The 12,870-nt window shown below is 47.9% G+C and overlaps 1 protein-coding gene across 1 annotated transcript in view; it reads right to left on the reverse strand.

Annotated features, from left to right (window-relative positions):
* The window catches only part of CDON (cell adhesion associated, oncogene regulated), a 132,070-nt gene that overhangs the window by 80,501 nt on the left and 38,699 nt on the right, over positions 1-12,870 (reverse strand). The window contains exon 2 of the mRNA XM_075328503.1: positions 10,590-10,631. The gene's annotated coding sequence lies outside the window, so the exon portion shown is untranslated. The remainder of the gene's footprint in view (positions 1-10,589; positions 10,632-12,870) is intronic.

Genomic DNA, 12,870 nt, shown 5'->3' on the forward strand with positions numbered 1-12,870 from the left:
GTGTAAAGAACTTGAACTGCACTCTCTGTGTTGTCCCATCGTTGTCGGCGATACCAGCATCGTGCACCTGAACCGCCCCGGGGCTCGGCCGGCTGCCGAGCCGCTCGGATCCGTGCTCATTGGTGGGTGGCTCGAGCTCCTCACGGATCCGGGGGTCACGTTGCTTCTGAAAGGGGGGAGTTGCTGGCGCTACGTGAGGGGTGGTGTTCGGTGGAGAGGTCCATGGCCGGAGCCGCGGTTGTTTGGTGATTTGAGTTCGTGACGCCACCCACGGGTTGTGGTGAATGGATGGACACCACCGCTGCCGTTGACTAGGCTCCCGGGGACGGTGTTGCGCAGCTTGGTGTTGACCCCTCCATGGGTAGGGGGATGATGGTCTCGAGGGAGGTGCTGAGGCAGGGGAATGGATGCGTGCTGGCGTGTCGGCGTGGTGCCCGGCCTGAAGGCACTGTTGTACTCACTATGACAAGCACGCTGGAGTCTCTGGTAAACCAAACGAGATGGTGAACGGTGCCCGCAGGCGGCTGCGCTTTCCCCCTTATCAGGTTGGTGGTTTCCGCCTTTCTCCTGCACCTCGCTTATGTAGAAATGTCGACTCCTATGCCTGAGCCACGGTAGTCCGCTCCCCAGCTTGGTATGTGCCGGGAGAGCCCTTTTTGCCCGCAGACGCTGGCCCGTCGGGTCTCTATGCCTGGGCGGTGGCTTTACCCTAATGGTCGGGCTGTTGTCTTCAGTCGGGTCTTAGGTGGGAAGGTCCTAAAGTCCAGTCCTCAATCAGTTGATTTGACTCAGCCCAGTTGTTTCTGGGCCTCGTACTGGGTCTGAGTACCCTTCCTGGTGCTCCGGTTTCCAATCGGTTCCCCGGTTCGGTACCGGCGGGCGTCCCTACATTCCAGCTCCTGCAGGCGGCCACCACGTCTGCCTCCTTGCCAGGGGTGAATGGGCTCCAACCCAGACACCTGGTGTAGACTATGGCAGACCTAGGCACAGGTCTGCCCTTGAACTTCACTCCACTCCGCTTCACTGTCAAAGCTCAACTCCACTAGACTACTGTTTTTCCCGCCTCCGGGCCTGTGGACTCCTCGGTGGGCGGAGCCAACCACCTGGCTCCGCCCCCTGGTGTGAACATCAAACCCGGAGGGAAGTGACAAGGGTTTTGTAGTTTGGCTGCTGTCACCTTTTTAAGGGGGGAGGTGTCTGTAAAAGGGCCTACCTGTGACTACCTGGCTAGTCCAGGGCGTCACACACCTGCTCCAGAGGCGACCACTACTCCCAACATCCCCGGGGCCTGAGCTCTACCTGTGGAGAGCTGCACCAACCGAGCTGTGCAACCGTCAGCCCCAGAGAAAGCACCCACTGCCTCAGCTCCTATATGAGCCGCAAACCACAGGTGGCGTCACGAATACAAACTCTCTCCCCTGTAAATAACCCCAATATCCCCCTTTTAATGACACCGCCGGGGTCACAGAACCGGGCAAGGCCGCTGTGACATCCCAAACCTACATTGGCCCAGTGACGAGTAACCCCCAAGACCCTGTGGGCGCGTCACAAACATCAGTTCCCAAAAGTGCAAACTTAGGAATACTGAATTGGTCCCAGCAGTAACTACTTAATGACAGCGGTGGCATCTCCTCCTTGTATAGCGGGAACATCTTCTCCTTGTATAGCGGTGGCATCTCCTCCGTGTATATTGGGGACATCTCCTCCTTGTATAGCGGTGGCATCTCCTCCGTGTATAGTGGGGACATCTCCTCCTTGTATAGCGGGGACATCTCCTCCTTGTATAGAGGGGACATCTCCTCCTTGTATAGCGGGGACATCTCCTCCTTGTATAGCGGGGACATCTTCTCCTTGTATAGCGGGAACATCTCCTCCTTGTATAGCGGTGGCATCTCCTCCGTGTATAGCGGTGGCATCTCCTCCTTGTATGGCGGGGACATCTCCTCCTTGTATGGCGGGGACATCTCCTCCTTGTATGGCGGGGACATCTCCTCCTTGTATGGCGGGACATCTCCTCCTTGTATAGCGGGGACATCTCCTCCTTGTATAGAGGGGACATCTCCTCCTTGTATAGTGGGGACATCTCCTCCTTGTATAGAGGGGACATCTCCTCCTTGTATAGAGGGGACATCTCCTCCTTGTATGGCGGGGACATCTCCTCCTTGTATAGTGGGGACATCTCCTCCTTGTATAGAGGGGACATCTCCTCCTTGTATAGTGGGGACATCTCCTCCTTGTATAGAGGGGACATCTCCTTGTATAGAGGTGACATCTCCTCCTTGTATAGAGGTGAAATCTCCTCCTTGTATAGTGGGGACATCTCCTCCTTGTATAGTGGGGACATCTCCTCCTTGTATAGTGGGGACATCTCCTCCTTGTATAGAGTGGACATCTCCTCCTTGTATGGCGGGGACATCTCCTCCTTGTATAGAGGGGACATCTCCTCCTTGTATAGAGGGGACATCTCCTCCTTGTATAGAGGGGACATCTCCTCCTTGTATGGCGGGGACATCTCCTCCTTGTATAGAGGGGACATCTCCTCCTTGTATAGCGGGGACATCTCCTCCTTGTATAGAGGGGACATCTCCTCCTTGTATAGCGGGGACATCTCCTTGTATAGAGGGGACATCTCCTCCTTGTATAGCGGGGACATCTCCTCCTTGTATAGCGGGGACATCTCCTCCTTGTATAGAGGGGACATCTCCTCCTTGTATAGAGGGGACATCTCCTCCTTGTATAGAGGGGACATGTCCTCCTTGTATAGAGGGGACATCTCCTCCTTGTATAGAGGGGACATCTCCTCCTTGTATAGAGGGGACATCTCCTCCTTGTATAGAGGGGACATCTCCTCCTTGTATAGAGGGGACATCTCCTCCTTGTATAGAGGGGACATCTCCTCCTTGTATAGAGGGGACATCTCCTCCTTGTATAGAGGGGACATCTCCTCCTTGTATAGAGGGGACATCTCCTCCTTGTATAGCGGGGACATCTCCTCCTTGTATAGCGGTGACATCTCCTCCTTGTATAGAGGGGACATCTCCTCCTTGTATAGAGGGGACATCTCCTCCTTGTATAGAGGGGACATCTCCTCCTTGTATAGCGGGGACATCTCCTCCTTGTATAGAGGGGACATCTCCTCCTTGTATAGAGGGGACATCTCCTCCTTGTATAGAGGGGACATCTCCTCCTTGTATAGCGGGGACATCTCCTCCTTGTATAGAGGGGACATCTCCTCCTTGTATAGAGGGGACATCTCCTCCTTGTATAGAGGGGACATCTCCTCCTTGTATAGAGGGGACATCTCCTCCTTGTATAGAGGGGACATCTCCTCCTTGTATAGAGGGGACATCTCCTCCTTGTATAGCGGGAACATCTCCTCCTTGTATAGCGGGAACATCTCCTCCTTGTATAGCGGTGACATCTCCTCCTTGTATAGAGGGGACATCTCCTCCTTGTATAGAGGGGACATCTCCTCCTTGTATAGAGGGGACATCTCCTCCTTGTATAGAGGGGACATCTCCTCCTTGTATAGAGGGGACATCTCCTCCTTGTATAGCGGGGACATCTCCTCCTTGTATAGTGGGGACATCTCCTCCTTGTATAGAGGGGACATCTCCTCCTTGTATAGAGGGGACATCTCCTCCTTGTATAGAGGGGACATCTCCTCCTTGTATAGCGGGGACATCTCCTCCTTGTATAGAGGGGACATCTCCTCCTTGTATAGAGGGGACATCTCCTCCTTGTATAGAGGGGACATCTCCTCCTTGTATAGAGGGGACATCTCCTCCTTGTATAGCGGGGACATCTCCTCCTTGTATAGCGGGGACATCTCCTCCTTGTATAGCGGGGACATCTCCTCCTTGTATAGAGGGGACATCTCCTCCTTGTATAGAGGGGACATCTCCTCCTTGTATAGAGGGGACATCTCCTCCTTGTATAGAGGGGACATCTCCTCCTTGTATAGAGGGGACATCTCCTCCTTGTATAGAGGGGACATCTCCTCCTTGTATAGAGGGGACATCTCCTCCTTGTATAGAGGGGACATCTCCTCCTTGTATAGAGGGGACATCTCCTCCTTGTATAGAGGGGACATCTCCTCCTTGTATAGAGGGGACATCTCCTCCTTGTATAGAGGGGACATCTCCTCCTTGTATAGAGGGGACATCTCCTCCTTGTATAGCGGGGACATCTCCTCCTTGTATAGCGGTGACATCTCCTCCTTGTATAGAGGGGACATCTCCTCCTTGTATAGAGGGGACATCTCCTCCTTGTATAGAGGGGACATCTCCTCCTTGTATAGCGGGGACATCTCCTCCTTGTATAGAGGGGACATCTCCTCCTTGTATAGAGGGGACATCTCCTCCTTGTATAGAGGGGACATCTCCTCCTTGTATAGCGGGGACATCTCCTCCTTGTATAGAGGGGACATCTCCTCCTTGTATAGAGGGGACATCTCCTCCTTGTATAGAGGGGACATCTCCTCCTTGTATAGAGGGGACATCTCCTCCTTGTATAGAGGGGACATCTCCTCCTTGTATAGCGGGAACATCTCCTCCTTGTATAGAGGGGACATCTCCTCCTTGTATAGCGGTGACATCTCCTCCTTGTATAGAGGGGACATCTCCTCCTTGTATAGAGGGGACATCTCCTCCTTGTATAGAGGGGACATCTCCTCCTTGTATAGAGGGGACATCTCCTCCTTGTATAGAGGGGACATCTCCTCCTTGTATAGAGGGGACATCTCCTCCTTGTATAGCGGGAACATCTCCTTGTATAGCGGGGACATCTCCTCCTTGTATAGCGGTGACATCTCCTCCTTGTATAGAGGGGACATCTCCTCCTTGTATAGAGGGGACATCTCCTCCTTGTATAGAGGGGACATCTCCTCCTTGTATAGAGGGGACATCTCCTCCTTGTATAGCGGGGACATCTCCTCCTTGTATAGTGGGGACATCTCCTCCTTGTATAGAGGGGACATCTCCTCCTTGTATAGAGGGGACATCTCCTCCTTGTATAGCGGGGACATCTCCTCCTTGTATAGAGGGGACATCTCCTCCTTGTATAGAGGGGACATCTCCTCCTTGTATGGCGGGGACATCTCCTCCTTGTATAGAGGGGACATCTCCTCCTTGTATAGCGGGGACATCTCCTCCTTGTATAGTGGGGACATCTCCTCCTTGTATAGAGGGGACATCTCCTCCTTGTATAGAGGGGACATCTCCTCCTTGTATAGAGGGGACATCTCCTCCTTGTATAGAGGGGACATCTCCTCCTTGTATAGAGGGGACATCTCCTCCTTGTATAGCGGGGACATCTCCTCCTTGTATAGTGGGGACATCTCCTCCTTGTATAGAGGGGACATCTCCTCCTTGTATAGAGGGGACATCTCCTCCTTGTATAGCGGGGACATCTCCTCCTTGTATAGAGGGGACATCTCCTCCTTGTATAGAGGGGACATCTCCTCCTTGTATGGCGGGGACATCTCCTCCTTGTATAGAGGGGACATCTCCTCCTTGTATAGTGGGGACATCTCCTCCTTGTATAGAGGGGACATCTCCTCCTTGTATAGAGGGGACATCTCCTCCTTGTATAGAGGGGACATCTCCTCCTTGTATAGAGGGGACATCTCCTCCTTGTATAGAGGGGACATCTCCTCCTTGTATAGAGGGGACATCTCCTCCTTGTATAGCGGTGACATCTCCTCCTTGTATAGAGGGGACATCTCCTCCTTGTATAGAGGGGACATCTCCTCCTTGTATAGAGGGGACATCTCCTCCTTGTATAGAGGGGACATCTCCTCCTTGTATAGCGGGGACATCTCCTCCTTGTATAGTGGGGACATCTCCTCCTTGTATAGAGGGGACATCTCCTCCTTGTATAGAGGGGACATCTCCTCCTTGTATAGTGGGGACATCTCCTCCTTGTATAGAGGGGACATCTCCTCCTTGTATAGCGGGGACATCTCCTCCTTGTATAGAGGGGACATCTCCTCCTTGTATAGAGGGGACATCTCCTCCTTGTATAGCGGGGACATCTCCTCCTTGTATAGTGGGGACATCTCCTCCTTGTATAGAGGGGACATCTCCTCCTTGTATAGAGGGGACATCTCCTCCTTGTATAGTGGGGACATCTCCTCCTTGTATAGAGGGGACATCTCCTCCTTGTATGGCGGGGACATCTCCTCCTTGTATAGAGGGGACATCTCCTCCTTGTATAGAGGGGACATCTCCTCCTTGTATAGAGGGGACATCTCCTCCTTGTATAGAGGGGACATCTCCTCCTTGTATAGCGGGGACATCTCCTCCTTGTATAGAGGGGACATCTCCTCCTTGTATAGAGGGGACATCTCCTCCTTGTATAGTGCAGACACTTGTTGGTTTCTACTCCTGGAAGGCGCACGCACTTGACAGTTTCAAAACACAAGTTTAGCTGGGCCAGAGGGCACGCCATGATAGCGGATCAGGGGTGATAGACCTGCCTAGAGAGGAAATGCTCCAACCCAACCGGCTGTCGGTCAATGGTGACCTTAATCTCCCTTTATCACATCTGACCCCTCTGCCCAGTGTAGACCGGCACCACCAACCTGTTTAGCGTTCTGGTGGCTATCCCCCCTGCCGGCCACTTTCTCTGTGGCAGCATTCATGTACAGCCAACTGCGTCACTGTCTGATGGTGCCACAACAGCTGTATATACAGACCGCTCCTCTGTCCACGGCAGCGCCACGATATCCTCTATGTCCACACAACTACCCTGAATTATCACATAACAATGCAAACACACAACACAAGAAGACGGCTCTGCAAAAATAACAGGAACACTGCCCGAGACAAGGGATTAAAGGAGAGAGTGCAAAAAGGAACGCAGAAGATGAGTGTCAAGGAGCAACACGGCACACACCGCGCGGCACAGCAAGAGGGCCAGGCGCCATCCTACTCACCAACATTTGCCTGATGCAAACCTCCAATATATACAGTAAGCCTCCAATATGTAAGCCTCCAATATGTAAGCCTCCAATATGTAAGCCTCCAATATGTAAGGCTCCAATACGTAAGGCTCCAATATATAAGCCTCCAATATATAAGGCTCCAATACGTAAGCCTCCAATATATAAGCCTCCAATATATAAGGCTCCAATATATAAGCCTCCAATATATAAGGCTCCAATATATAAGCCTCCAATATATAAGCCTCCAATATATAAGCCTCCAATATACAGTTAGGTCCAGAAATATTTGGACAGTGACACAAGTTTTGTTATTTTAGCTGTTTACAAAAACATGTTCAGAAATACAATTCTATATATAATATGGGCTGAAAGTGCACACTCCCAGCTGCAATATGAGAGTTTTCACATCCAAATCGGAGAAAGGGTTTAGGAATCATAGCTCTGTAATGCATAGCCTCCTCTTTTTCAAGGGACCAAAAGTAATTGGACAAGGGACTCTAAGGGCTGCAATTAACTCTGAAGGCGTCTCCCTCGTTAACCTGTAATCAATGAAGCAGTTAAAAGGTCTGGGGTTGATTACAGGTGTGTGGTTTTGCATTTGGAAGCTGTTGCTGTGACCAGACAACATGCGGTCTAAGGAACTCTCAATTGAGGTGAAGCAGAACATCCTGAGGCTGAAAAAAAAGAAAAAATCCATCAGAGAGATAGCAGACATGCTTGGAGTAGCAAAATCAACAGTCGGGTACATTCTGAGAAAAAAGGAATTGACTGGTGAGCTTGGGAACTCAAAAAGGCCTGGGCGTCCACGGATGACAACAGTGGTGGATGATCGCCGCATACTTTCTTTGGTGAAGAAGAACCCGTTCACAACATCAACTGAAGTCCAGAACACTCTCAGTGAAGTAGGTGTATCTGTCTCTAAGTCACCAGTAAAGAGAAGACTCCATGAAAGTAAATACAAAGGGTTCACATCTCGATGCAAACCATTCATCAATTCCAAAAATAGACAGGCCAGAGTTACATTTGCTGAAAAACACCTCATGAAGCCAGCTCAGTTCTGGAAAAGTATTCTATGGACAGATGAGACCAAGATCAACCTGTACCAGAATGATGGAAAGAAAAAAGTGTGGAGAAGAAAGGGAACGGCACATGATCCAAGGCACACCACCTCCTCTGTAAAACATGGTGGAGGCAACGTGATGGCATGGGCATGCATGGCTTTCAATGGCACTGGGTCACTTGTGTTTATTGATGACATAACAGCAGACAAGAGAAGCCGGATGAATTCTGAAGTGTACCGGGATATACTTTCAGCCCAGATTCAGCCAAATGCCGCAAAGTTGATCGGACGGCGCTTCATAGTACAGATGGACAATGACCCCAAGCATACAGCCAAAGCTACCCAGGAGTTCATGAGTGCAAAAAAGTGGAACATTCTGCAATGGCCAAGTCAATCACCAGATCTTAACCCAATTGAGCATGCATTTCACTTGCTCAAATCCAGACTTAAGACGGAAAGACCCACAAACAAGCAAGACCTGAAGGCTGCGGCTGTAAAGGCCTGGCAAAGCATTAAGAAGGAGGAAACCCAGCGTTTGGTGATGTCCATGGGTTCCAGACTTAAGGCAGTGATTGCCTCCAAAGGATTCGCAACAAAATATTGAAAATAAAAAATTTTTTTTGGGGTTTGGCTTATTTGTCCAATTACTTTTGACCTCCTAAAATGTGGAGTGTTTGTAAAGAAATGTGACAATTCCTACAATTTCTATCAGATATTTTTGTTCAAACCTTCAAATTAAACGTTACAATCTGCACTTGAATTCTGTTGTAGAGGTTTCATTTCAAATCCAATGTGGTGGCATGCAGAGCCCAACTCGCCAAAATTGTGTCACTGTACAAAGATTTCTGGACCTAACGGTATAAGCCTCCAATATATAAGGCTCCAATATATAAGGCTCTAATATATTCCAGGGCGGATGGTAGTAGCAGCAGAGATGGTATCACTCCCCACAGGTGGAGCGGGCCCCGGGAAGGATGATGGGGGGAGTAGTGATGGCGATGGCCTTTAGCACCGAGGTGCGTGGCGGCGGCGCCGGTAATAAGAGTCTGAGTCAGATGCTGCGGCTCCAGGTGTCTTTACTCACTCTTTGTGCCGCTCGCCCGGAGTACTAGTCACCCGCTGTGATGGGCTCCGTTGAAGCCGGATTCCTTCGGAGGTCAGTCCGGTGTGATGCTCGGTGGGCCCTTCCTCCTAGCGCCCTGTGTGTCGGGTCCCCGTGGCTTAAAGCTACTTGGGGACCCCGGTCCGTCTCAAGTAGTACTCCTGTCCTATTTTCAGGTGCCGCAGCTCCACAATGGGGCCTGGTGCTGTTCAAGGCCCCGGATCCTATCTGGCACTGTGCTTTCGGGCTCTGTGTGGACAGGGAAGCTTGAAACCTCCCCATCCCGGCAGATTCTGGAAAACCAAGCTGAAGTGTGATCTTCCCTAGGATCCTGTACCCTGCGTGGCGCTGGTTCCGAAGGAGCGACTAAGCTCACACCTCGGCAACCGCAAGAACAACTCCTCTGCCCCACCGGAGCACCGGTAATACACGTCTGCTCCCTTCCTTTCCTGCTGGAGAACCATTACTGTTGTGTTGGCTCCTGACTCCCTGTCTCTAGTGGGTGTTTGGAGGCTACCTTAAGACCCTACCCTAGCCCGGACCCCATTGGGGAGGGCAACCTGGTTGTGTATTTGAATTGTGTAAGTGGTGAAACCAGAACCGACCTCCTCTGGATCCCGGTTAAGCATTACACCTTAAATCAGGTGCAGTACTCTGTGGCGACTGAAGCCTCAGGGGCGCCACACTATCCCGTGTCTGAGGGGGATCACACCAGCCCCTTGTACATGTTGTATCCGTTATGTAACCGGCTTTTGTTGCTTTGCTCATACAGGACACGACACATATTACTGGGCACGGCCGCCCCCTTCACGTCAGCCGCATGTCACCATTTACTTTGGCACAGGTTCAAAAATTGAGATCATACCCAAAACTGAGGAGCAGGCGCTTATTAGGGTCTCACTAGGTACAATGTAACCTGCCATCAGCTATTACTGGTTCTGGGGAGGTGTCCCCTGGAGGGGGCACACGGGGGGCTTATATGTTACGTGGTATAGGAGGCGCTATATGATCCTTCTCCCCTTTAAATAGGGCGAATTATTGCAAAAGACATAGAATTTGTGAAAATGTAAAGGGGGCGAGACAAACAATTACACAGACTATATATAACAGAAAAATCATCCTGACACTGGCTCCCTCAAGACAAGATTTAAGGGTCACTCCAGCCATGTGCATGATAATATTGGGACCCGATCTATAAAGGACACGTACCACAAAGTGTCAACGGGGCGGGGTTTTATTTGGATGGCGCTGCACATTCCCGTAGATACGCGGTGCTCGGGCTGATCTTGCACCCTCCATAGCAGAACGGGCGAATTATGGGGTACACATTATATCTTCTTTATAACCTTTACCCACAGCGACCAATCACAAGCTGGTATCAGAGCCGGAGCTCAGGACCGCGGCTGCATTGTTTGCACAAGTTTTCACACCGTGCGCTTTCTTATTCATTCGTTCTATAGAGTAAGTTATTGCACGCTTACCTGGAGCAGCTGGCCCGGAGACGTCTGTCCGACTGCCAAATCCTGCAAGGAAAACATATAAAAATAACAAAGAAATGTTATTAAATGAATTACGTATTTTACAAAATCCACCAGCAGCAGAAAGATCAGATTTACAGCTGTCGGCTCTGGGCTCCGTCCCCCGCACCCTACATCTCCACAGTGAGATCATTGAGGCCAGAGCCGGAAACATGGCCGCACCGCTGCGACATTAGTGTGACGGGACTAGGACCCGAACATAGACACAGATACAAGCCTGATACAGGGGATGCAAAGGGATGCCACAATATACTACTGCCCCTATGTACAAGAATATAACTACTATAATACTGCCCATATGTACAAGAATATAACTACTATAATACTGCCCCATATGTACAAGAATATAACTACTATAATACTGCCCCTATGTACAAGAATATACCTACTATAATACTGTTCCCTATGTACAAGAATATAACTACTATAATACTGCCCCTATGTACAAGAATATAACTACTATAATACTGCCCATATGTACAGGAATATAACTACTATAATACTGTTCCCTATATACAAGAATATAAATACTATAATACTGCCCCTATGTACAAGAATATAACTACTATAATACTGCCCCTATGTACAAGAATATAACTACTATAATACTGCTCCTATGTACAAGAATATAACTACTATAATACTGCCCCTATGTACAAGAATATAACTACTATAATACTGCCCCTATATACAAGAATATAACTACTGTAATACTGCCCCCTATGTACAAGAATATAACTACTATAATACTGCTCCTATGTACAAGAATATAACTACTATAATACTGCCCCCTATGTACAAGAATATAACTACTATAATACTGCTCCTATGTACAAGAATATAACTACTATAATACTGCCCCTATGTACAAGAATATAACTACTATAATACTGCTCCTATGTACAAGACTATAACTACTATAATACTGCCCCTATGTACAAGAATATAACTACTATAATACTGCCCCTATGTACAAGAATATAACTACTATAATACTGCCCCTATGTACAAGAATATAATTACTATAATACTGCCACTATGTACAAGAATATAACTGCTATAATACTGCCCCTATGTACAAGAATATAACTACTATAATACTGCTCCTATCTACAAGAATATAACTACTATAATACTGCCCCTATGTAAAAGAATATAACTGCTATAATACTGCCCCCTATGTACAAGAATATAACTACTATAATACTGCTCCTATCTACAAGAATATAACTACTATAATACTGCCCCTATGTAAAAGAATATAACTGCTATAATACTGCTCCTATGTACAAGAATATACCTACTATAATACGGCCCCTATGTACAAGAATATAACTACTATAATACTGCTCCTATGTACAAGAATATAACTACTATAATACTGCCCCTATATACAAGAATATAGCTACTATAATACTGCCCCCTATGTACAAGAATATACCTACTATAATACGGCCCCTATGTACAAGAATATAACTACTATAATACTGCCCCCTATGTACAAGAATATAACTACTATAATACCGCCCCTATGTAAAAAGAATATAACTACTATAATACTGCTCCTATCTACAAGAATATCACTACTATAATACTGCCCCTATGTACAAGAATATAACTACTATAATACTGCCCATATGTACAAGAATATAACTGCTATAATACTGCCCATATGTACAAGAATATACCTACTATAAAACTGCCCCGATGTACAAGAATATAACTACTATAATACTGCCCCTATGCACAAGAATATAAATATTATAATACTGCCCCCTGTGTACAAGAATATAACCACTATAATACTGCCCCGATGTACAAGAATATAACTACTATAATACTGCCCCTATGTACAAGAATATAACCACTATAATACTGTCCCCTATGTACAAGAATATAACTACTATAATACTGCCCCGATGTACAAGAATATATCTACTATAATACTGCCCCGATGTACAAGAATATAACTACTATAATACTGCCCCTATGTACAAGAATATAACTACTATAATACTGCCCATATGTACAAGAATATAACTGCTATAATACTGCCCATATGTACAAGAATATACCTACTATAAAACTGCCCCGATGTACAAGAATATAACTACTATAATACTGCCCCTATGCACAAGAATATAAATATTATAATACTGCCCCTATGTACAAGAATATAACCACTATAATACTGCCCCGATGTACAAGAATATAACTACTATAA

Source organism: Anomaloglossus baeobatrachus, chromosome 11 (genome assembly GCF_048569485.1).
Source record: "Anomaloglossus baeobatrachus isolate aAnoBae1 chromosome 11, aAnoBae1.hap1, whole genome shotgun sequence".
Lineage (NCBI taxonomy): Eukaryota > Metazoa > Chordata > Amphibia > Anura > Aromobatidae > Anomaloglossus > Anomaloglossus baeobatrachus.